Raw genomic sequence first — 26090 nt, forward strand, 5'->3', positions numbered from 1 at the left:
ATGAAGGCCATAATAGACGACATCACCAAACAGCTCCATAGTCACATACACAGCAAAGGAGAGATGTTGTTTACACCTAGTGATGTCAGTGGTATTGAGTGACATCACAGCACAGTGCTAAGGCTCCTGGGCCTGGACACAGCAGCGGCTGCAATATCTCAACGGAGAATACGTTTATATATATGTGTGTGTGTGCGCGTATATATATATATATATATATATATATATATATATATATATATATTTCTCCGCCGAAATCACTTTTAAACCCATTTCCACCTTTTTTTCCCTTCTCTTCCTCTTACTTTTTTTTCACGTTTTTTTACGTTTTTCTCCTTTTCGCCTCTTTTCTGGGCGTATTATTCTTCTTTTTCTTCTTTTTTTTCGTCTAATGCATACCCCATCAGTGCAGCAATGCTTATTCAATACCGCCAGCAGATGGAGACACTGGGGGATAATTTTCTAAGGATTTATACTGATTTTTCCTGTCTGAATTTGTCGCACAGAAAGTTGCAGGCCAAATATGTGTGACATTTCTGCGACTTTAGCTTCTAGAGCATTTTTACAACATTATACATAGGTGCTGAATACATAAAAAGCGACTGTTCAGCGACAGACAAGTCGCATCGGCTGAAAGTAGGCCAGAATGTCAGTCCATGTTGGAGCAGGTTTAGATACAGTCTAAAGTATAGATCTCAAAGTCTGTGCACAGAATTTAGCAAGGGCCTCGCACCTTCTGATGCATCAGGTAGGTGCACAATAGCATAGCCTAACCCTCTGTACTTTGGTCTATATTGATGCGGGACATAGACAGCCAGCTGATGACCAATCCATTAGTGCAATGGATGGCTGGAAGCATTTGTCTTTGCCTTTGCAATACCACAGAAGCAATGCATGGTCAATGTACAGCAATGACACACCTGTGTGAACAGCCAGGAGACCCCCCCCATGTTATGTTACATAGTTACATAGTTAGTACGGTCGAAAAAAGACATATGTCCATCAAGTTCAACCAGGGAATTAAGGGGTAGGGGTGTGGCGCGATATTGGGGAAGGGATGAGATTTTATATTTCTTCATAAGCATTAATCTTATTTTGTCAATTAGGAACATTCAGCACCCACCCGCTATCAAGGCAGCTGCCTATCATGTCATGCCCTACCTGCACAGGTGTGCTGGCTACTCAAATGATCCAATTAAGGAGGCCATTTAGTCAGCAGCAGCAGAAGTCCTGTGCCTGGACGCTCCAACAGCGGCCAGACACAAGCAGAAGCAGAAGCAGCAGAAGCAGCAGCAGCAGCACCACCTTTTGTTTTTTGGCTGCAGCAGCAGCAGCAAGGCCCACAGGGCTGGCTAGCTGGCTAGCCAGCAAGCAGGTAGCAATGAAAGTAGGAATCTTTCTTTTTAACCCTGTAAGGGGGTGGTGCACTGTACCCGAAGATACTGCCATATCGGGTCAATGCATAGGGCGACGGAAGCAAGCTTCGAAATCGGCCCCCGTTCTCAAAAATCCATTTAATATATGGTCCCCAGATAGGGGACGTATCAGATATTAAACTGATAAGAACAGATACTACACTTGATCTTAGCCAAAAGGCCGAGAAGCGATAACCGTGAAAGGGGCGGGCCCAACAAGGTCCCCTTCATGGGCACTATCACTGCTTGCTGTCAGGGAGGCTGCCAGACAATTTTCCATGCACACTCTGGGCTGGGGGGCAGTCAACCACCAGTACACACAGCAGAACCTAAACCCATACCATTATTGCTAAGCAGCAAGACAGGGGCCCATTGCACTCCCACGGGGCCTTTTTAAATGCAATCCATAACCCGGATTTGCCAGGAACCCTTCTTACTCCTCCTACTTGCATGTGACACTGGGCTTAGGATCTGCATAGGAAACACACACACAAGCACACACCTACCTTTGTTGCCTGCAGATGCCTCCTTGGCTGTCCCCAAACGGTATCAAACCAACACCCACGGGAAGCTGTAAGCATAGAGGACATGCCTGCACCCCATTGGACTTACCTGTGTGGGTTAAATCCGGGTTATTTGACAACCTATGGCGGTGATGGTTCTGCTCAGGCAGAGCAGTGCTGATGCTCCTCATAAAGCTGTCGCTGCTGTGAAGGTTCTAGGTGACATCACAAATCCCTATGGTTACATACACAACAAAGCTGGGTTGTTGTTGTTTACACTCTGCAAGGCCTGTGGAAGTGAGTGACATCATAGCACTGTAGTTCTGAGGGTTCTAGATGGATGCAACAATCTCCTGTTGCTTCTATGAAGGCCATAATAGACGACATCACCAAACAGCTCCATAGTCACATACACAGCAAAGGAGAGATGTTGTTTACACCTAGTGATGTCAGTGGTATTGAGTGACATCACAGCACAGTGCTAAGGCTCCTGGGCCTGGACACAGCAGCGGCTGCAATATCTCAACGGAGAATACGTTTATATATATGTGTGTGTGTGCGCGTATATATATATATATATATATATATATATATATATATATATATATTTCTCCGCCGAAATCACTTTTAAACCCATTTCCACCTTTTTTTCCCTTCTCTTCCTCTTACTTTTTTTTCACGTTTTTTTACGTTTTTCTCCTTTTCGCCTCTTTTCTGGGCGTATTATTCTTCTTTTTCTTCTTTTTTTTCGTCTAATGCATACCCCATCAGTGCAGCAATGCTTATTCAATACCGCCAGCAGATGGAGACACTGGGGGATAATTTTCTAAGGATTTATACTGATTTTTCCTGTCTGAATTTGTCGCACAGAAAGTTGCAGGCCAAATATGTGTGACATTTCTGCGACTTTAGCTTCTAGAGCATTTTTACAACATTATACATAGGTGCTGAATACATAAAAAGCGACTGTTCAGCGACAGACAAGTCGCATCGGCTGAAAGTAGGCCAGAATGTCAGTCCATGTTGGAGCAGGTTTAGATACAGTCTAAAGTATAGATCTCAAAGTCTGTGCACAGAATTTAGCAAGGGCCTCGCACCTTCTGATGCATCAGGTAGGTGCACAATAGCATAGCCTAACCCTCTGTACTTTGGTCTATATTGATGCGGGACATAGACAGCCAGCTGATGACCAATCCATTAGTGCAATGGATGGCTGGAAGCATTTGTCTTTGCCTTTGCAATACCACAGAAGCAATGCATGGTCAATGTACAGCAATGACACACCTGTGTGAACAGCCAGGAGACCCCCCCCATGTTATGTTACATAGTTACATAGTTAGTACGGTCGAAAAAAGACATATGTCCATCAAGTTCAACCAGGGAATTAAGGGGTAGGGGTGTGGCGCGATATTGGGGAAGGGATGAGATTTTATATTTCTTCATAAGCATTAATCTTATTTTGTCAATTAGGAACATTCAGCACCCACCCGCTATCAAGGCAGCTGCCTATCATGTCATGCCCTACCTGCACAGGTGTGCTGGCTACTCAAATGATCCAATTAAGGAGGCCATTTAGTCAGCAGCAGCAGAAGTCCTGTGCCTGGACGCTCCAACAGCGGCCAGACACAAGCAGAAGCAGAAGCAGCAGAAGCAGCAGCAGCACCACCTTTTGTTTTTTGGCTGCAGCAGCAGCAGCAAGGCCCACAGGGCTGGCTAGCTGGCTAGCCAGCAAGCAGGTAGCAATGAAAGTAGGAATCTTTCTTTTTAACCCTGTAAGGGGGTGGTGCACTGTACCCGAAGATACTGCCATATCGGGTCAATGCATAGGGCGACGGAAGCAAGCTTCGAAATCGGCCCCCGTTCTCAAAAATCCATTTAATATATGGTCCCCAGATAGGGGACGTATCAGATATTAAACTGATAAGAACAGATACTACACTTGATCTTAGCCAAAAGGCCGAGAAGCGATAACCGTGAAAGGGGCGGGCCCAACAAGGTCCCCTTCATGGGCACTATCACTGCTTGCTGTCAGGGAGGCTGCCAGACAATTTTCCATGCACACTCTGGGCTGGGGGGCAGTCAACCACCAGTACACACAGCAGAACCTAAACCCATACCATTATTGCTAAGCAGCAAGACAGGGGCCCATTGCACTCCCACGGGGCCTTTTTAAATGCAATCCATAACCCGGATTTGCCAGGAACCCTTCTTACTCCTCCTACTTGCATGTGACACTGGGCTTAGGATCTGCATAGGAAACACACACACAAGCACACACCTACCTTTGTTGCCTGCAGATGCCTCCTTGGCTGTCCCCAAACGGTATCAAACCAACACCCACGGGAAGCTGTAAGCATAGAGGACATGCCTGCACCCCATTGGACTTACCTGTGTGGGTTAAATCCGGGTTATTTGACAACCTATGGCGGTGATGGTTCTGCTCAGGCAGAGCAGTGCTGATGCTCCTCATAAAGCTGTCGCTGCTGTGAAGGTTCTAGGTGACATCACAAATCCCTATGGTTACATACACAACAAAGCTGGGTTGTTGTTGTTTACACTCTGCAAGGCCTGTGGAAGTGAGTGACATCATAGCACTGTAGTTCTGAGGGTTCTAGATGGATGCAACAATCTCCTGTTGCTTCTATGAAGGCCATAATAGACGACATCACCAAACAGCTCCATAGTCACATACACAGCAAAGGAGAGATGTTGTTTACACCTAGTGATGTCAGTGGTATTGAGTGACATCACAGCACAGTGCTAAGGCTCCTGGGCCTGGACACAGCAGCGGCTGCAATATCTCAACGGAGAATACGTTTATATATATGTGTGTGTGTGCGCGTATATATATATATATATATATATATATATATATATATATATATATCTCCGCCGAAATCACTTTTAAACCCATTTCCACCTTTTTTTCCCTTCTCTTCCTCTTACTTTTTTTTCACGTTTTTTTACGTTTTTCTCCTTTTCGCCTCTTTTCTGGGCGTATTATTCTTCTTTTTCTTCTTTTTTTTCGTCTAATGCATACCCCATCAGTGCAGCAATGCTTATTCAATACCGCCAGCAGATGGAGACACTGGGGGATAATTTTCTAAGGATTTATACTGATTTTTCCTGTCTGAATTTGTCGCACAGAAAGTTGCAGGCCAAATATGTGTGACATTTCTGCGACTTTAGCTTCTAGAGCATTTTTACAACATTATACATAGGTGCTGAATACATAAAAAGCGACTGTTCAGCGACAGACAAGTCGCATCGGCTGAAAGTAGGCCAGAATGTCAGTCCATGTTGGAGCAGGTTTAGATACAGTCTAAAGTATAGATCTCAAAGTCTGTGCACAGAATTTAGCAAGGGCCTCGCACCTTCTGATGCATCAGGTAGGTGCACAATAGCATAGCCTAACCCTCTGTACTTTGGTCTATATTGATGCGGGACATAGACAGCCAGCTGATGACCAATCCATTAGTGCAATGGATGGCTGGAAGCATTTGTCTTTGCCTTTGCAATACCACAGAAGCAATGCATGGTCAATGTACAGCAATGACACACCTGTGTGAACAGCCAGGAGACCCCCCCCATGTTATGTTACATAGTTACATAGTTAGTACGGTCGAAAAAAGACATATGTCCATCAAGTTCAACCAGGGAATTAAGGGGTAGGGGTGTGGCGCGATATTGGGGAAGGGATGAGATTTTATATTTCTTCATAAGCATTAATCTTATTTTGTCAATTAGGAACATTCAGCACCCACCCGCTATCAAGGCAGCTGCCTATCATGTCATGCCCTACCTGCACAGGTGTGCTGGCTACTCAAATGATCCAATTAAGGAGGCCATTTAGTCAGCAGCAGCAGAAGTCCTGTGCCTGGACGCTCCAACAGCGGCCAGACACAAGCAGAAGCAGAAGCAGCAGAAGCAGCAGCAGCACCACCTTTTGTTTTTTGGCTGCAGCAGCAGCAGCAAGGCCCACAGGGCTGGCTAGCTGGCTAGCCAGCAAGCAGGTAGCAATGAAAGTAGGAATCTTTCTTTTTAACCCTGTAAGGGGGTGGTGCACTGTACCCGAAGATACTGCCATATCGGGTCAATGCATAGGGCGACGGAAGCAAGCTTCGAAATCGGCCCCCGTTCTCAAAAATCCATTTAATATATGGTCCCCAGATAGGGGACGTATCAGATATTAAACTGATAAGAACAGATACTACACTTGATCTTAGCCAAAAGGCCGAGAAGCGATAACCGTGAAAGGGGCGGGCCCAACAAGGTCCCCTTCATGGGCACTATCACTGCTTGCTGTCAGGGAGGCTGCCAGACAATTTTCCATGCACACTCTGGGCTGGGGGGCAGTCAACCACCAGTACACACAGCAGAACCTAAACCCATACCATTATTGCTAAGCAGCAAGACAGGGGCCCATTGCACTCCCACGGGGCCTTTTTAAATGCAATCCATAACCCGGATTTGCCAGGAACCCTTCTTACTCCTCCTACTTGCATGTGACACTGGGCTTAGGATCTGCATAGGAAACACACACACAAGCACACACCTACCTTTGTTGCCTGCAGATGCCTCCTTGGCTGTCCCCAAACGGTATCAAACCAACACCCACGGGAAGCTGTAAGCATAGAGGACATGCCTGCACCCCATTGGACTTACCTGTGTGGGTTAAATCCGGGTTATTTGACAACCTATGGCGGTGATGGTTCTGCTCAGGCAGAGCAGTGCTGATGCTCCTCATAAAGCTGTCGCTGCTGTGAAGGTTCTAGGTGACATCACAAATCCCTATGGTTACATACACAACAAAGCTGGGTTGTTGTTGTTTACACTCTGCAAGGCCTGTGGAAGTGAGTGACATCATAGCACTGTAGTTCTGAGGGTTCTAGATGGATGCAACAATCTCCTGTTGCTTCTATGAAGGCCATAATAGACGACATCACCAAACAGCTCCATAGTCACATACACAGCAAAGGAGAGATGTTGTTTACACCTAGTGATGTCAGTGGTATTGAGTGACATCACAGCACAGTGCTAAGGCTCCTGGGCCTGGACACAGCAGCGGCTGCAATATCTCAACGGAGAATACGTTTATATATATGTGTGTGTGTGCGCGTATATATATATATATATATATATATATATATATATATATATATATTTCTCCGCCGAAATCACTTTTAAACCCATTTCCACCTTTTTTTCCCTTCTCTTCCTCTTACTTTTTTTTCACGTTTTTTTACGTTTTTCTCCTTTTCGCCTCTTTTCTGGGCGTATTATTCTTCTTTTTCTTCTTTTTTTTCGTCTAATGCATACCCCATCAGTGCAGCAATGCTTATTCAATACCGCCAGCAGATGGAGACACTGGGGGATAATTTTCTAAGGATTTATACTGATTTTTCCTGTCTGAATTTGTCGCACAGAAAGTTGCAGGCCAAATATGTGTGACATTTCTGCGACTTTAGCTTCTAGAGCATTTTTACAACATTATACATAGGTGCTGAATACATAAAAAGCGACTGTTCAGCGACAGACAAGTCGCATCGGCTGAAAGTAGGCCAGAATGTCAGTCCATGTTGGAGCAGGTTTAGATACAGTCTAAAGTATAGATCTCAAAGTCTGTGCACAGAATTTAGCAAGGGCCTCGCACCTTCTGATGCATCAGGTAGGTGCACAATAGCATAGCCTAACCCTCTGTACTTTGGTCTATATTGATGCGGGACATAGACAGCCAGCTGATGACCAATCCATTAGTGCAATGGATGGCTGGAAGCATTTGTCTTTGCCTTTGCAATACCACAGAAGCAATGCATGGTCAATGTACAGCAATGACACACCTGTGTGAACAGCCAGGAGACCCCCCCCATGTTATGTTACATAGTTACATAGTTAGTACGGTCGAAAAAAGACATATGTCCATCAAGTTCAACCAGGGAATTAAGGGGTAGGGGTGTGGCGCGATATTGGGGAAGGGATGAGATTTTATATTTCTTCATAAGCATTAATCTTATTTTGTCAATTAGGAACATTCAGCACCCACCCGCTATCAAGGCAGCTGCCTATCATGTCATGCCCTACCTGCACAGGTGTGCTGGCTACTCAAATGATCCAATTAAGGAGGCCATTTAGTCAGCAGCAGCAGAAGTCCTGTGCCTGGACGCTCCAACAGCGGCCAGACACAAGCAGAAGCAGAAGCAGCAGAAGCAGCAGCAGCACCACCTTTTGTTTTTTGGCTGCAGCAGCAGCAGCAAGGCCCACAGGGCTGGCTAGCTGGCTAGCCAGCAAGCAGGTAGCAATGAAAGTAGGAATCTTTCTTTTTAACCCTGTAAGGGGGTGGTGCACTGTACCCGAAGATACTGCCATATCGGGTCAATGCATAGGGCGACGGAAGCAAGCTTCGAAATCGGCCCCCGTTCTCAAAAATCCATTTAATATATGGTCCCCAGATAGGGGACGTATCAGATATTAAACTGATAAGAACAGATACTACACTTGATCTTAGCCAAAAGGCCGAGAAGCGATAACCGTGAAAGGGGCGGGCCCAACAAGGTCCCCTTCATGGGCACTATCACTGCTTGCTGTCAGGGAGGCTGCCAGACAATTTTCCATGCACACTCTGGGCTGGGGGGCAGTCAACCACCAGTACACACAGCAGAACCTAAACCCATACCATTATTGCTAAGCAGCAAGACAGGGGCCCATTGCACTCCCACGGGGCCTTTTTAAATGCAATCCATAACCCGGATTTGCCAGGAACCCTTCTTACTCCTCCTACTTGCATGTGACACTGGGCTTAGGATCTGCATAGGAAACACACACACAAGCACACACCTACCTTTGTTGCCTGCAGATGCCTCCTTGGCTGTCCCCAAACGGTATCAAACCAACACCCACGGGAAGCTGTAAGCATAGAGGACATGCCTGCACCCCATTGGACTTACCTGTGTGGGTTAAATCCGGGTTATTTGACAACCTATGGCGGTGATGGTTCTGCTCAGGCAGAGCAGTGCTGATGCTCCTCATAAAGCTGTCGCTGCTGTGAAGGTTCTAGGTGACATCACAAATCCCTATGGTTACATACACAACAAAGCTGGGTTGTTGTTGTTTACACTCTGCAAGGCCTGTGGAAGTGAGTGACATCATAGCACTGTAGTTCTGAGGGTTCTAGATGGATGCAACAATCTCCTGTTGCTTCTATGAAGGCCATAATAGACGACATCACCAAACAGCTCCATAGTCACATACACAGCAAAGGAGAGATGTTGTTTACACCTAGTGATGTCAGTGGTATTGAGTGACATCACAGCACAGTGCTAAGGCTCCTGGGCCTGGACACAGCAGCGGCTGCAATATCTCAACGGAGAATACGTTTATATATATGTGTGTGTGTGCGCGTATATATATATATATATATATATATATATATATATATATATATATTTCTCCGCCGAAATCACTTTTAAACCCATTTCCACCTTTTTTTCCCTTCTCTTCCTCTTACTTTTTTTTCACGTTTTTTTACGTTTTTCTCCTTTTCGCCTCTTTTCTGGGCGTATTATTCTTCTTTTTCTTCTTTTTTTTCGTCTAATGCATACCCCATCAGTGCAGCAATGCTTATTCAATACCGCCAGCAGATGGAGACACTGGGGGATAATTTTCTAAGGATTTATACTGATTTTTCCTGTCTGAATTTGTCGCACAGAAAGTTGCAGGCCAAATATGTGTGACATTTCTGCGACTTTAGCTTCTAGAGCATTTTTACAACATTATACATAGGTGCTGAATACATAAAAAGCGACTGTTCAGCGACAGACAAGTCGCATCGGCTGAAAGTAGGCCAGAATGTCAGTCCATGTTGGAGCAGGTTTAGATACAGTCTAAAGTATAGATCTCAAAGTCTGTGCACAGAATTTAGCAAGGGCCTCGCACCTTCTGATGCATCAGGTAGGTGCACAATAGCATAGCCTAACCCTCTGTACTTTGGTCTATATTGATGCGGGACATAGACAGCCAGCTGATGACCAATCCATTAGTGCAATGGATGGCTGGAAGCATTTGTCTTTGCCTTTGCAATACCACAGAAGCAATGCATGGTCAATGTACAGCAATGACACACCTGTGTGAACAGCCAGGAGACCCCCCCCATGTTATGTTACATAGTTACATAGTTAGTACGGTCGAAAAAAGACATATGTCCATCAAGTTCAACCAGGGAATTAAGGGGTAGGGGTGTGGCGCGATATTGGGGAAGGGATGAGATTTTATATTTCTTCATAAGCATTAATCTTATTTTGTCAATTAGGAACATTCAGCACCCACCCGCTATCAAGGCAGCTGCCTATCATGTCATGCCCTACCTGCACAGGTGTGCTGGCTACTCAAATGATCCAATTAAGGAGGCCATTTAGTCAGCAGCAGCAGAAGTCCTGTGCCTGGACGCTCCAACAGCGGCCAGACACAAGCAGAAGCAGAAGCAGCAGAAGCAGCAGCAGCACCACCTTTTGTTTTTTGGCTGCAGCAGCAGCAGCAAGGCCCACAGGGCTGGCTAGCTGGCTAGCCAGCAAGCAGGTAGCAATGAAAGTAGGAATCTTTCTTTTTAACCCTGTAAGGGGGTGGTGCACTGTACCCGAAGATACTGCCATATCGGGTCAATGCATAGGGCGACGGAAGCAAGCTTCGAAATCGGCCCCCGTTCTCAAAAATCCATTTAATATATGGTCCCCAGATAGGGGACGTATCAGATATTAAACTGATAAGAACAGATACTACACTTGATCTTAGCCAAAAGGCCGAGAAGCGATAACCGTGAAAGGGGCGGGCCCAACAAGGTCCCCTTCATGGGCACTATCACTGCTTGCTGTCAGGGAGGCTGCCAGACAATTTTCCATGCACACTCTGGGCTGGGGGGCAGTCAACCACCAGTACACACAGCAGAACCTAAACCCATACCATTATTGCTAAGCAGCAAGACAGGGGCCCATTGCACTCCCACGGGGCCTTTTTAAATGCAATCCATAACCCGGATTTGCCAGGAACCCTTCTTACTCCTCCTACTTGCATGTGACACTGGGCTTAGGATCTGCATAGGAAACACACACACAAGCACACACCTACCTTTGTTGCCTGCAGATGCCTCCTTGGCTGTCCCCAAACGGTATCAAACCAACACCCACGGGAAGCTGTAAGCATAGAGGACATGCCTGCACCCCATTGGACTTACCTGTGTGGGTTAAATCCGGGTTATTTGACAACCTATGGCGGTGATGGTTCTGCTCAGGCAGAGCAGTGCTGATGCTCCTCATAAAGCTGTCGCTGCTGTGAAGGTTCTAGGTGACATCACAAATCCCTATGGTTACATACACAACAAAGCTGGGTTGTTGTTGTTTACACTCTGCAAGGCCTGTGGAAGTGAGTGACATCATAGCACTGTAGTTCTGAGGGTTCTAGATGGATGCAACAATCTCCTGTTGCTTCTATGAAGGCCATAATAGACGACATCACCAAACAGCTCCATAGTCACATACACAGCAAAGGAGAGATGTTGTTTACACCTAGTGATGTCAGTGGTATTGAGTGACATCACAGCACAGTGCTAAGGCTCCTGGGCCTGGACACAGCAGCGGCTGCAATATCTCAACGGAGAATACGTTTATATATATGTGTGTGTGTGCGCGTATATATATATATATATATATATATATATATATATATATATATATATATTTCTCCGCCGAAATCACTTTTAAACCCATTTCCACCTTTTTTTCCCTTCTCTTCCTCTTACTTTTTTTTCACGTTTTTTTACGTTTTTCTCCTTTTCGCCTCTTTTCTGGGCGTATTATTCTTCTTTTTCTTCTTTTTTTTCGTCTAATGCATACCCCATCAGTGCAGCAATGCTTATTCAATACCGCCAGCAGATGGAGACACTGGGGGATAATTTTCTAAGGATTTATACTGATTTTTCCTGTCTGAATTTGTCGCACAGAAAGTTGCAGGCCAAATATGTGTGACATTTCTGCGACTTTAGCTTCTAGAGCATTTTTACAACATTATACATAGGTGCTGAATACATAAAAAGCGACTGTTCAGCGACAGACAAGTCGCATCGGCTGAAAGTAGGCCAGAATGTCAGTCCATGTTGGAGCAGGTTTAGATACAGTCTAAAGTATAGATCTCAAAGTCTGTGCACAGAATTTAGCAAGGGCCTCGCACCTTCTGATGCATCAGGTAGGTGCACAATAGCATAGCCTAACCCTCTGTACTTTGGTCTATATTGATGCGGGACATAGACAGCCAGCTGATGACCAATCCATTAGTGCAATGGATGGCTGGAAGCATTTGTCTTTGCCTTTGCAATACCACAGAAGCAATGCATGGTCAATGTACAGCAATGACACACCTGTGTGAACAGCCAGGAGACCCCCCCCATGTTATGTTACATAGTTACATAGTTAGTACGGTCGAAAAAAGACATATGTCCATCAAGTTCAACCAGGGAATTAAGGGGTAGGGGTGTGGCGCGATATTGGGGAAGGGATGAGATTTTATATTTCTTCATAAGCATTAATCTTATTTTGTCAATTAGGAACATTCAGCACCCACCCGCTATCAAGGCAGCTGCCTATCATGTCATGCCCTACCTGCACAGGTGTGCTGGCTACTCAAATGATCCAATTAAGGAGGCCATTTAGTCAGCAGCAGCAGAAGTCCTGTGCCTGGACGCTCCAACAGCGGCCAGACACAAGCAGAAGCAGAAGCAGCAGAAGCAGCAGCAGCACCACCTTTTGTTTTTTGGCTGCAGCAGCAGCAGCAAGGCCCACAGGGCTGGCTAGCTGGCTAGCCAGCAAGCAGGTAGCAATGAAAGTAGGAATCTTTCTTTTTAACCCTGTAAGGGGGTGGTGCACTGTACCCGAAGATACTGCCATATCGGGTCAATGCATAGGGCGACGGAAGCAAGCTTCGAAATCGGCCCCCGTTCTCAAAAATCCATTTAATATATGGTCCCCAGATAGGGGACGTATCAGATATTAAACTGATAAGAACAGATACTACACTTGATCTTAGCCAAAAGGCCGAGAAGCGATAACCGTGAAAGGGGCGGGCCCAACAAGGTCCCCTTCATGGGCACTATCACTGCTTGCTGTCAGGGAGGCTGCCAGACAATTTTCCATGCACACTCTGGGCTGGGGGGCAGTCAACCACCAGTACACACAGCAGAACCTAAACCCATACCATTATTGCTAAGCAGCAAGACAGGGGCCCATTGCACTCCCACGGGGCCTTTTTAAATGCAATCCATAACCCGGATTTGCCAGGAACCCTTCTTACTCCTCCTACTTGCATGTGACACTGGGCTTAGGATCTGCATAGGAAACACACACACAAGCACACACCTACCTTTGTTGCCTGCAGATGCCTCCTTGGCTGTCCCCAAACGGTATCAAACCAACACCCACGGGAAGCTGTAAGCATAGAGGACATGCCTGCACCCCATTGGACTTACCTGTGTGGGTTAAATCCGGGTTATTTGACAACCTATGGCGGTGATGGTTCTGCTCAGGCAGAGCAGTGCTGATGCTCCTCATAAAGCTGTCGCTGCTGTGAAGGTTCTAGGTGACATCACAAATCCCTATGGTTACATACACAACAAAGCTGGGTTGTTGTTGTTTACACTCTGCAAGGCCTGTGGAAGTGAGTGACATCATAGCACTGTAGTTCTGAGGGTTCTAGATGGATGCAACAATCTCCTGTTGCTTCTATGAAGGCCATAATAGACGACATCACCAAACAGCTCCATAGTCACATACACAGCAAAGGAGAGATGTTGTTTACACCTAGTGATGTCAGTGGTATTGAGTGACATCACAGCACAGTGCTAAGGCTCCTGGGCCTGGACACAGCAGCGGCTGCAATATCTCAACGGAGAATACGTTTATATATATGTGTGTGTGTGCGCGTATATATATATATATATATATATATATATATATATATATATATTTCTCCGCCGAAATCACTTTTAAACCCATTTCCACCTTTTTTTCCCTTCTCTTCCTCTTACTTTTTTTTCACGTTTTTTTACGTTTTTCTCCTTTTCGCCTCTTTTCTGGGCGTATTATTCTTCTTTTTCTTCTTTTTTTTCGTCTAATGCATACCCCATCAGTGCAGCAATGCTTATTCAATACCGCCAGCAGATGGAGACACTGGGGGATAATTTTCTAAGGATTTATACTGATTTTTCCTGTCTGAATTTGTCGCACAGAAAGTTGCAGGCCAAATATGTGTGACATTTCTGCGACTTTAGCTTCTAGAGCATTTTTACAACATTATACATAGGTGCTGAATACATAAAAAGCGACTGTTCAGCGACAGACAAGTCGCATCGGCTGAAAGTAGGTGTCACGATGCCGGCTGGCAGGTAGTGGATCCTCTGTGCCAGAGAGGGATTGGCGTGGACCGTGCTAGAGGATCGGTTCTAAGTCACTACTGGTTTTCACCAGAGCCCGCCGCAAAGCGGGATGGTCTTGCTGCGGCGGTAGTGACCAGGTCGTATCCCCTAGCAACGGCTCAACCTCTCTGGCTGCTGAAGATAGGCGCGGTACAAGGGAGTAGACAGAAGCAAGGTCGGACGTAGCAGAAGGTCGGGGCAGGCAGCAAGGATCGTAGTCAGGGGCAACGGCAGAAGGTCTGGAATCACAGGCAAGGAACACACAAGGAACGCTTTCACTGGCACTAGGGCAACAAGATCCGGCGAGGGAGTGAAGGGGAAGTGAGGTGATATAGGGAAGTGCACAGGTGTAAACACTAATTGGAACCACTGCACCAATCAGCGGTGCAGTGGCCCTTTAAATCGCAAAGACCCGGCGCGCGCGCGCCCTAGGGAGCGGGGCCGCGCGCGCCGGGACAGAACTGACGGGGAGCGAGTAAGGTACGGGAGCCGGGGTGCGCATCGCGAGCGGGCGCTACCCGCATCGCGAATCGCATCCCGGCCGGAGGTAGTAACGCAGCGCCCCGGGTCCGTGGAACCGACCGGGGCGCTGCAGTGAGGGAAGTGTAGCGAGCGCTCCGGGGAGGAGCGGGGACCCGGAGCGCTCGGCGTAACAGTACCCCCCCCCTTGGGTCTCCCCCTCTTCTTGGGGCCTGAGAACCTGAGGATCAGACTTTTGTCCAGGATATTGTCCTCAGGTTCCCAGGACCTCTCTTCTGGACCACAACCCTCCCAATCCACTAAAAAAAAAGTTCTTCCCCTGACCTTTTTAGAGGCCAAAATCTCTTTGACAGAGAAGATGTCCGAGGAGCCGGAAACAGGAGTGGGAGGAACAGATTTAGGAGAAAAACGGTTGAGGATGAGAGGTTTAAGAAGAGAGACGTGAAAGGCATTAGGGATACGAAGAGAAGGAGGAAGAAGAAGTTTGTAAGAGACAGGATTAATTTGACACAAAACTTTAAAAGGACCAAGATAGCGTGGTCCCAACTTATAGCTCGGGACACGGAAACGGACATATTTAGCGGAGAGCCATACCTTGTCTCCAGGGGAAAAAATGGGAGGAGCTCTTCTTTTCTTATCTGCGAATCTCTTCATGCGAGAAGAAGCCTGTAAGAGAGAATTTTGGGTCTCTTTCCATATGGTGGAAAGATCACGAGAAATTTCATCCACAGCGGGCAGACCAGAGGGCAAGGGGGTAGGGAGGGGGGGAAGAGGGTGACGGCCGTACACCACGAAAAACGGAGATTTGGAGGAAGATTCAGAGATTCTGAAATTATACGAGAATTCGGCCCAAGGTAGAAGATCTGCCCAGTCATCCTGGCGGGAGGAAACAAAATGTCGTAAATAGTCACCCAAGATCTGGTTAATTCTCTCTACTTGTCCATTGGATTGAGGATGGTATGCAGAAGAAAAATTTAATTTAATCTTGAGTTGTTTACAGAGAGCCCTCCAGAATTTAGACACAAATTGGACGCCTCTATCCGAGACGATCTGTGTAGGCAACCCGTGAAGACGAAAAATGTGTACAAAAAATTGTTTAGCCAACTGAGGCGCTGAAGGAAGACCAGGAAGAGGGATGAAATGTGCCATTTTGGAGAATCGATCAACGACCACCCAAATAACAGTGTTGCCATGGGATGGGGGTAAGTCAGTAATAAAATCCATACCAATCAGAGACCAAGGTTGTTCGGGGACAGGTAGAGGATGAAGAAAACCAGCGGGCTTCTGGCGAGGAGTCTTATCCCGGGCACAGATAGTGCAGGCTCGCACAAAGTCCACCACATCAGTCTCTAGAGTCGGCCACCAATAGAAGCGAGAGATGAGTTGCACAGATTTCTTGATGCCCGCATGACCTGCGAGATGGGAGGAGTGACCCCATTTGAGGATCCCAAGGCGTTGGCGTGGAGAAACAAAGGTCTTTCCTGGAGGAGTTTGCCTGATGGAGGCTGGAGAAGTGGAAATCAGGCAGTCAGGAGGAATGATGTGTTGAGGAGAGAGTTCAATTTCAGAGGCATCTGAGGAACGAGAGAGAGCATCGGCCCTAATGTTTTTATCAGCAGGCCGAAAGTGAATTTCAAAATTAAATCGGGCAAAGAACAGAGACCACCTGGCCTGACGAGGATTCAGCCGTTGGGCAGACTGGAGGTAGGAGAGGTTCTTGTGATCGGTGTAAATAATAACTGGAAATCTTGATCCCTCCAGCAGATGCCTCCATTCCTCAAGTGCTAATTTAATGGCTAGAAGCTCTCGATCCCCGATGGAGTAGTTCCTCTCCGCCGGAGAGAAGGTCCTGGAAAAAAAACCACAAGTAACAGCATGCCCGGAAGAGTTTTTTTGTAGAAGGACAGCTCCAGCTCCCACTGAGGAGGCATCAACCTCCAATAGGAAGGGTTTAGATGGGTCAGGTCTGGAGAGCACGGGAGCCGAAGAAAAGGCAGACTTGAGTCGTTTAAAGGCGTCTTCCGCTTGAGGAGGCCAAGACTTGGGATCGGCATTTTTTTTTGTTAAAGCCACAATAGGAGCCACAATGGTAGAAAAATGTGGAATAAATTGCCTGTAATAATTGGCGAACCCCAAAAAACGTTGGATGGCACGGAGTCCGGAGGGGCGTGGCCAATCTAAGACGGCAGAGAGTTTATCTGGGTCCATTTGTAGTCCCTGGCCAGAGACCAAGTATCCTAGAAAAGGAAGAGATTGGCATTCAAACAGACATTTCTCTATTTTGGCATAGAGTTGATTATCACGAAGTCTCTGAAGAACCATACGGACATGCTGGCGGTGTTCTTCAAGATTGGCAGAAAAAATCAGGATATCGTCCAGATATACAACAACACAGGAGTATAGTAGATCACGAAAAATTTCATTAACAAAGTCTTGGAAGACGGCAGGGGCGTTGCATAGACCAAAGGGCATGACCAGATACTCAAAGTGTCCATCTCTGGTGTTAAATGCCGTTTTCCATTCATCCCCCTCTCTGATGCGGATGAGATTATAAGCACCTCTTAAGTCCAGTTTGGTAAAAATATGGGCACCTTGGAGACGATCAAAGAGTTCAGAGATGAGGGGTAGGGGGTAGCGGTTCTTAACCGTGATTTTATTAAGACCGCGGTAGTCAATGCAAGGACGTAGAGAGCCATCTTTTTTGGACACAAAGAAAAATCCGGCTCCGGCAGGAGAGGAGGATTTACGGATAAAGCCCTTTTTTAAATTTTCTTGGACGTATTCAGACATGGCAAGAGTCTCTGGGACGGACAGAGGATAGATTCTGCCCCGGGGTGGAGTAGTGCCCGGGAGGAGGTCAATGGGACAATCATAAGGCCTGTGAGGAGGTAGAGTCTCAGCTTGTTTTTTGCAAAAAACGTCCGCAAAGTCCATATAGGCCTTAGGGAGACCGGTTACATGAGGAAGCACAGGGACACGGCAAGGTTTACTGGGAACCGGTTTTAAGCAGTCCTTGGAACAAGAGGGCCCCCAACTCTTGATCTCCCCAGTGGACCAATCCAGGATTGGGGAATGGAGTTGAAGCCAGGGAAGTCCAAGAAGGATTTCAGAAGTGCAATTGGGGAGGACCAACAGTTCAATCCTCTCGTGATGAGATCCGATGCACATTAGAAGGGGCTCCGTGCGGAAACGTATAGTACAGTCCAATCTTTCATTGTTTACACAATTGATGTAGAGGGGTCTGGCGAGACTGGTCACCGGGATGTTGAACCTGTTGACGAGAGAGGCTAAGATGAAATTTCCTGCAGATCCAGAGTCCAAGAAGGCCACAGCAGAGAAGGAGAAGGCAGAGGCAGACATCCGCACAGGCACAGTAAGACGTGGAGAAGCAGAGTAGACATCAAGGACTGTCTCACCTTTGTGCGGAGTCAGCGGACGTCTTTCCAGGCGGGGAGGACGGATAGGACAATCCTTCAGGAAGTGTTCGGTACTAGCACAGTACAGGCAGAGATTCTCCATGCGGCGTCGTGTCCTCTCTTGGGGTGTCAGGCGAGACCGGTCGACCTGCATAGCCTCCACGGCGGGAGGCACAGGAACAGATTGCAGGGGACCAGAGGAGAGAGGAGCCGGGGAGAAGAAACGCCTCGTGCGAACAGAGTCCATATCCTGGCGGAGCTCCTGACGCCGTTCGGAAAAACGCATGTCAATGCGAGTGGCAAGATGGATGAGTTCATGTAGGTTAGCAGGGATTTCTCGTGCGGCCAGAACATCTTTAATGTTGCTGGATAGGCCTTTTTTAAAGGTCGCGCAGAGTGCCTCATTATTCCAGGATAATTCTGAAGCAAGGGTACGGAACTGTACGGCATACTCGCCAACGGAAGAATTACCCTGGACCAGGTTCAACAGGGCAGTCTCAGCAGAAGAGGCTCGGGCAGGATCCTCAAAGACACTTCGAATTTCCGAGAAGAAGGAGTGTACAGAGGCAGTGACGGGGTCATTGCGGTCCCAGAGCGGTGTGGCCCAAGCCAGGGCTTTTCCAGACAGCAGGCTGACTACGAAAGCCACCTTAGACCTTTCAGTGGGGAACTGGTCCGACATCATCTCCAAGTGTAATGAACATTGGGAAAGAAAGCCACGGCAAAACTTAGAGTCCCCATCAAATTTATCCGGCAAGGATAGTCGTATTCCAGAAGCGGCCACTCGCTGCGGAGGAGGTACAGGAGCTGGCGGAGGAGATGATTGCTGGAGCTGTGGTAGTAACTGTTGTAGCATAACAGTCAGTTGAGACAGCTGTTGGCCTTGTTGCGCAATCTGTTGTGACTGCTGGGCGACCACCGTGGTGAGGTCAGCGACAACTGGCAGAGGAACTTCAGCGGGATCCATGGCCGGATCTACTGTCACGATGCCGGCTGGCAGGTAGTGGATCCTCTGTGCCAGAGAGGGATTGGCGTGGACCGTGCTAGAGGATCGGTTCTAAGTCACTACTGGTTTTCACCAGAGCCCGCCGCAAAGCGGGATGGTCTTGCTGCGGCGGTAGTGACCAGGTCGTATCCCCTAGCAACGGCTCAACCTCTCTGGCTGCTGAAGATAGGCGCGGTACAAGGGAGTAGACAGAAGCAAGGTCGGACGTAGCAGAAGGTCGGGGCAGGCAGCAAGGATCGTAGTCAGGGGCAACGGCAGAAGGTCTGGAATCACAGGCAAGGAACACACAAGGAACGCTTTCACTGGCACTAGGGCAACAAGATCCGGCGAGGGAGTGAAGGGGAAGTGAGGTGATATAGGGAAGTGCACAGGTGTAAACACTAATTGGAACCACTGCACCAATCAGCGGTGCAGTGGCCCTTTAAATCGCAAAGACCCGGCGCGCGCGCGCCCTAGGGAGCGGGGCCGCGCGCGCCGGGACAGAACTGACGGGGAGCGAGTAAGGTACGGGAGCCGGGGTGCGCATCGCGAGCGGGCGCTACCCGCATCGCGAATCGCATCCCGGCCGGAGGTAGTAACGCAGCGCCCCGGGTCCGTGGAACCGACCGGGGCGCTGCAGTGAGGGAAGTGTAGCGAGCGCTCCGGGGAGGAGCGGGGACCCGGAGCGCTCGGCGTAACAGTAGGCCAGAATGTCAGTCCATGTTGGAGCAGGTTTAGATACAGTCTAAAGTATAGATCTCAAAGTCTGTGCACAGAATTTAGCAAGGGCCTCGCACCTTCTGATGCATCAGGTAGGTGCACAATAGCATAGCCTAACCCTCTGTACTTTGGTCTATATTGATGCGGGACATAGACAGCCAGCTGATGACCAATCCATTAGTGCAATGGATGGCTGGAAGCATTTGTCTTTGCCTTTGCAATACCACAGAAGCAATGCATGGTCAATGTACAGCAATGACACACCTGTGTGAACAGCCAGGAGACCCCCCCCATGTTATGTTACATAGTTACATAGTTAGTACGGTCGAAAAAAGACATATGTCCATCAAGTTCAACCAGGGAATTAAGGGGTAGGGGTGTGGCGCGATATTGGGGAAGGGATGAGATTTTATATTTCTTCATAAGCATTAATCTTATTTTGTCAATTAGGAACATTCAGCACCCACCCGCTATCAAGGCAGCTGCCTATCATGTCATGCCCTACCTGCACAGGTGTGCTGGCTACTCAAATGATCCAATTAAGGAGGCCATTTAGTCAGCAGCAGCAGAAGTCCTGTGCCTGGACGCTCCAACAGCGGCCAGACACAAGCAGAAGCAGAAGCAGCAGGAGCAGCAGCAGCACCACCTTTTGTTTTTTGGCTGCAGCAGCAGCAGCAAGGCCCACAGGGCTGGCTAGCTGGCTAGCCAGCAAGCAGGTAGCAATGAAAGTAGGAATCTTTCTTTTTAACCCTGTAAGGGGGTGGTGCACTGTACCCGAAGATACTGCCATATCGGGTCAATGCATAGGGCGACGGAAGCAAGCTTCGAAATCGGCCCCCGTTCTCAAAAATCCATTTAATATATGGTCCCCAGATAGGGGACGTATCAGATATTAAACTGATAAGAACAGATACTACACTTGATCTTAGCCAAAAGGCCGAGAAGCGATAACCGTGAAAGGGGCGGGCCCAACAAGGTCCCCTTCATGGGCACTATCACTGCTTGCTGTCAGGGAGGCTGCCAGACAATTTTCCATGCACACTCTGGGCTGGGGGGCAGTCAACCACCAGTACACACAGCAGAACCTAAACCCATACCATTATTGCTAAGCAGCAAGACAGGGGCCCATTGCACTCCCACGGGGCCTTTTTAAATGCAATCCATAACCCGGATTTGCCAGGAACCCTTCTTACTCCTCCTACTTGCATGTGACACTGGGCTTAGGATCTGCATAGGAAACACACACACAAGCACACACCTACCTTTGTTGCCTGCAGATGCCTCCTTGGCTGTCCCCAAACGGTATCAAACCAACACCCACGGGAAGCTGTAAGCATAGAGGACATGCCTGCACCCCATTGGACTTACCTGTGTGGGTTAAATCCGGGTTATTTGACAACCTATGGCGGTGATGGTTCTGCTCAGGCAGAGCAGTGCTGATGCTCCTCATAAAGCTGTCGCTGCTGTGAAGGTTCTAGGTGACATCACAAATCCCTATGGTTACATACACAACAAAGCTGGGTTGTTGTTGTTTACACTCTGCAAGGCCTGTGGAAGTGAGTGACATCATAGCACTGTAGTTCTGAGGGTTCTAGATGGATGCAACAATCTCCTGTTGCTTCTATGAAGGCCATAATAGACGACATCACCAAACAGCTCCATAGTCACATACACAGCAAAGGAGAGATGTTGTTTACACCTAGTGATGTCAGTGGTATTGAGTGACATCACAGCACAGTGCTAAGGCTCCTGGGCCTGGACACAGCAGCGGCTGCAATATCTCAACGGAGAATACGTTTATATATATGTGTGTGTGTGCGCGTATATATATATATATATATATATATATATATATATATATTTCTCCGCCGAAATCACTTTTAAACCCATTTCCACCTTTTTTTCCCTTCTCTTCCTCTTACTTTTTTTTCACGTTTTTTTACGTTTTTCTCCTTTTCGCCTCTTTTCTGGGCGTATTATTCTTCTTTTTCTTCTTTTTTTTCGTCTAATGCATACCCCATCAGTGCAGCAATGCTTATTCAATACCGCCAGCAGATGGAGACACTGGGGGATAATTTTCTAAGGATTTATACTGATTTTTCCTGTCTGAATTTGTCGCACAGAAAGTTGCAGGCCAAATATGTGTGACATTTCTGCGACTTTAGCTTCTAGAGCATTTTTACAACATTATACATAGGTGCTGAATACATAAAAAGCGACTGTTCAGCGACAGACAAGTCGCATCGGCTGAAAGTAGGCCAGAATGTCAGTCCATGTTGGAGCAGGTTTAGATACAGTCTAAAGTATAGATCTCAAAGTCTGTGCACAGAATTTAGCAAGGGCCTCGCACCTTCTGATGCATCAGGTAGGTGCACAATAGCATAGCCTAACCCTCTGTACTTTGGTCTATATTGATGCGGGACATAGACAGCCAGCTGATGACCAATCCATTAGTGCAATGGATGGCTGGAAGCATTTGTCTTTGCCTTTGCAATACCACAGAAGCAATGCATGGTCAATGTACAGCAATGACACACCTGTGTGAACAGCCAGGAGACCCCCCCCATGTTATGTTACATAGTTACATAGTTAGTACGGTCGAAAAAAGACATATGTCCATCAAGTTCAACCAGGGAATTAAGGGGTAGGGGTGTGGCGCGATATTGGGGAAGGGATGAGATTTTATATTTCTTCATAAGCATTAATCTTATTTTGTCAATTAGGAACATTCAGCACCCACCCGCTATCAAGGCAGCTGCCTATCATGTCATGCCCTACCTGCACAGGTGTGCTGGCTACTCAAATGATCCAATTAAGGAGGCCATTTAGTCAGCAGCAGCAGAAGTCCTGTGCCTGGACGCTCCAACAGCGGCCAGACACAAGCAGAAGCAGAAGCAGCAGAAGCAGCAGCAGCACCACCTTTTGTTTTTTGGCTGCAGCAGCAGCAGCAAGGCCCACAGGGCTGGCTAGCTGGCTAGCCAGCAAGCAGGTAGCAATGAAAGTAGGAATCTTTCTTTTTAACCCTGTAAGGGGGTGGTGCACTGTACCCGAAGATACTGCCATATCGGGTCAATGCATAGGGCGACGGAAGCAAGCTTCGAAATCGGCCCCCGTTCTCAAAAATCCATTTAATATATGGTCCCCAGATAGGGGACGTATCAGATATTAAACTGATAAGAACAGATACTACACTTGATCTTAGCCAAAAGGCCGAGAAGCGATAACCGTGAAAGGGGCGGGCCCAACAAGGTCCCCTTCATGGGCACTATCACTGCTTGCTGTCAGGGAGGCTGCCAGACAATTTTCCATGCACACTCTGGGCTGGGGGGCAGTCAACCACCAGTACACACAGCAGAACCTAAACCCATACCATTATTGCTAAGCAGCAAGACAGGGGCCCATTGCACTCCCACGGGGCCTTTTTAAATGCAATCCATAACCCGGATTTGCCAGGAACCCTTCTTACTCCTCCTACTTGCATGTGACACTGGGCTTAGGATCTGCATAGGAAACACACACACAAGCACACACCTACCTTTGTTGCCTGCAGATGCCTCCTTGGCTGTCCCCAAACGGTATCAAACCAACACCCACGGGAAGCTGTAAGCATAGAGGACATGCCTGCACCCCATTGGACTTACCTGTGTGGGTTAAATCCGGGTTATTTGACAACCTATGGCGGTGATGGTTCTGCTCAGGCAGAGCAGTGCTGATGCTCCTCATAAAGCTGTCGCTGCTGTGAAGGTTCTAGGTGACATCACAAATCCCTATGGTTACATACACAACAAAGCTGGGTTGTTGTTGTTTACACTCTGCAAGGCCTGTGGAAGTGAGTGACATCATAGCACTGTAGTTCTGAGGGTTCTAGATGGATGCAACAATCTCCTGTTGCTTCTATGAAGGCCATAATAGACGACATCACCAAACAGCTCCATAGTCACATACACAGCAAAGGAGAGATGTTGTTTACACCTAGTGATGTCAGTGGTATTGAGTGACATCACAGCACAGTGCTAAGGCTCCTGGGCCTGGACACAGCAGCGGCTGCAATATCTCAACGGAGAATACGTTTATATATATGTGTGTGTGTGCGCGTATATATATATATATATATATATAAATATATATATATATATATATATATATATATATTTCTCCGCCGAAATCACTTTTAAACCCATTTCCACCTTTTTTTCCCTTCTCTTCCTCTTACTTTTTTTTCACGTTTTTTTACGTTTTTCTCCTTTTCGCCTCTTTTCTGGGCGTATTATTCTTCTTTTTCTTCTTTTTTTTCGTCTAATGCATACCCCATCAGTGCAGCAATGCTTATTCAATACCGCCAGCAGATGGAGACACTGGGGGATAATTTTCTAAGGATTTATACTGATTTTTCCTGTCTGAATTTGTCGCACAGAAAGTTGCAGGCCAAATATGTGTGACATTTCTGCGACTTTAGCTTCTAGAGCATTTTTACAACATTATACATAGGTGCTGAATACATAAAAAGCGACTGTTCAGCGACAGACAAGTCGCATCGGCTGAAAGTAGGCCAGAATGTCAGTCCATGTTGGAGCAGGTTTAGATACAGTCTAAAGTATAGATCTCAAAGTCTGTGCACAGAATTTAGCAAGGGCCTCGCACCTTCTGATGCATCAGGTAGGTGCACAATAGCATAGCCTAACCCTCTGTACTTTGGTCTATATTGATGCGGGACATAGACAGCCAGCTGATGACCAATCCATTAGTGCAATGGATGGCTGGAAGCATTTGTCTTTGCCTTTGCAATACCACAGAAGCAATGCATGGTCAATGTACAGCAATGACACACCTGTGTGAACAGCCAGGAGACCCCCCCCATGTTATGTTACATAGTTACATAGTTAGTACGGTCGAAAAAAGACATATGTCCATCAAGTTCAACCAGGGAATTAAGGGGTAGGGGTGTGGCGCGATATTGGGGAAGGGATGAGATTTTATATTTCTTCATAAGCATTAATCTTATTTTGTCAATTAGGAACATTCAGCACCCACCCGCTATCAAGGCAGCTGCCTATCATGTCATGCCCTACCTGCACAGGTGTGCTGGCTACTCAAATGATCCAATTAAGGAGGCCATTTAGTCAGCAGCAGCAGAAGTCCTGTGCCTGGACGCTCCAACAGCGGCCAGACACAAGCAGAAGCAGAAGCAGCAGAAGCAGCAGCAGCACCACCTTTTGTTTTTTGGCTGCAGCAGCAGCAGCAAGGCCCACAGGGCTGGCTAGCTGGCTAGCCAGCAAGCAGGTAGCAATGAAAGTAGGAATCTTTCTTTTTAACCCTGTAAGGGGGTGGTGCACTGTACCCGAAGATACTGCCATATCGGGTCAATGCATAGGGCGACGGAAGCAAGCTTCGAAATCGGCCCCCGTTCTCAAAAATCCATTTAATATATGGTCCCCAGATAGGGGACGTATCAGATATTAAACTGATAAGAACAGATACTACACTTGATCTTAGCCAAAAGGCCGAGAAGCGATAACCGTGAAAGGGGCGGGCCCAACAAGGTCCCCTTCATGGGCACTATCACTGCTTGCTGTCAGGGAGGCTGCCAGACAATTTTCCATGCACACTCTGGGCTGGGGGGCAGTCAACCACCAGTACACACAGCAGAACCTAAACCCATACCATTATTGCTAAGCAGCAAGACAGGGGCCCATTGCACTCCCACGGGGCCTTTTTAAATGCAATCCATAACCCGGATTTGCCAGGAACCCTTCTTACTCCTCCTACTTGCATGTGACACTGGGCTTAGGATCTGCATAGGAAACACACACACAAGCACACACCTACCTTTGTTGCCTGCAGATGCCTCCTTGGCTGTCCCCAAACGGTATCAAACCAACACCCACGGGAAGCTGTAAGCATAGAGGACATGCCTGCACCCCATTGGACTTACCTGTGTGGGTTAAATCCGGGTTATTTGACAACCTATGGCGGTGATGGTTCTGCTCAGGCAGAGCAGTGCTGATGCTCCTCATAAAGCTGTCGCTGCTGTGAAGGTTCTAGGTGACATCACAAATCCCTATGGTTACATACACAACAAAGCTGGGTTGTTGTTGTTTACACTCTGCAAGGCCTGTGGAA

At 47.4% G+C, this 26090-nt stretch overlaps 9 non-coding genes across 9 annotated transcripts; all 9 read right to left on the bottom strand.

Annotated features, from left to right (window-relative positions):
• Positions 1–1417: 1417 nt before the first annotated feature.
• LOC130299628 (U2 spliceosomal RNA) lies at positions 1418–1608 on the bottom strand. The gene has a single exon (XR_008850725.1). It is a non-coding gene; the product is annotated as a U2 spliceosomal RNA (small nuclear RNA).
• Positions 1609–3696: 2088 nt separating this feature from the next.
• On the bottom strand, positions 3697–3887 carry LOC130299642 (U2 spliceosomal RNA). Its single transcript, XR_008850736.1, has one exon. It is a non-coding gene; the product is annotated as a U2 spliceosomal RNA (small nuclear RNA).
• A 2086-nt stretch (positions 3888–5973) lies between these two features.
• On the bottom strand, positions 5974–6164 carry LOC130299655 (U2 spliceosomal RNA). The gene has a single exon (XR_008850747.1). It is a non-coding gene; the product is annotated as a U2 spliceosomal RNA (small nuclear RNA).
• Positions 6165–8252: 2088 nt separating this feature from the next.
• LOC130299666 (U2 spliceosomal RNA) lies at positions 8253–8443 on the bottom strand. The gene has a single exon (XR_008850758.1). It is a non-coding gene; the product is annotated as a U2 spliceosomal RNA (small nuclear RNA).
• A 2088-nt stretch (positions 8444–10531) lies between these two features.
• On the bottom strand, positions 10532–10722 carry LOC130299678 (U2 spliceosomal RNA). The gene has a single exon (XR_008850769.1). It is a non-coding gene; the product is annotated as a U2 spliceosomal RNA (small nuclear RNA).
• Positions 10723–12814: 2092 nt separating this feature from the next.
• On the bottom strand, positions 12815–13005 carry LOC130299631 (U2 spliceosomal RNA). The gene has a single exon (XR_008850726.1). It is a non-coding gene; the product is annotated as a U2 spliceosomal RNA (small nuclear RNA).
• Positions 13006–20728: 7723 nt separating this feature from the next.
• LOC130299632 (U2 spliceosomal RNA) lies at positions 20729–20919 on the bottom strand. Its single transcript, XR_008850727.1, has one exon. It is a non-coding gene; the product is annotated as a U2 spliceosomal RNA (small nuclear RNA).
• A 2082-nt stretch (positions 20920–23001) lies between these two features.
• On the bottom strand, positions 23002–23192 carry LOC130299633 (U2 spliceosomal RNA). Its single transcript, XR_008850728.1, has one exon. It is a non-coding gene; the product is annotated as a U2 spliceosomal RNA (small nuclear RNA).
• A 2100-nt stretch (positions 23193–25292) lies between these two features.
• On the bottom strand, positions 25293–25483 carry LOC130299634 (U2 spliceosomal RNA). The gene has a single exon (XR_008850729.1). It is a non-coding gene; the product is annotated as a U2 spliceosomal RNA (small nuclear RNA).
• Positions 25484–26090: the final 607 nt, after the last annotated feature.

Source organism: Hyla sarda, unplaced genomic scaffold (genome assembly GCF_029499605.1).
Source record: "Hyla sarda isolate aHylSar1 unplaced genomic scaffold, aHylSar1.hap1 scaffold_1060, whole genome shotgun sequence".
In the NCBI taxonomy this organism is placed as follows: Eukaryota; Metazoa; Chordata; class Amphibia; order Anura; family Hylidae; genus Hyla; species Hyla sarda.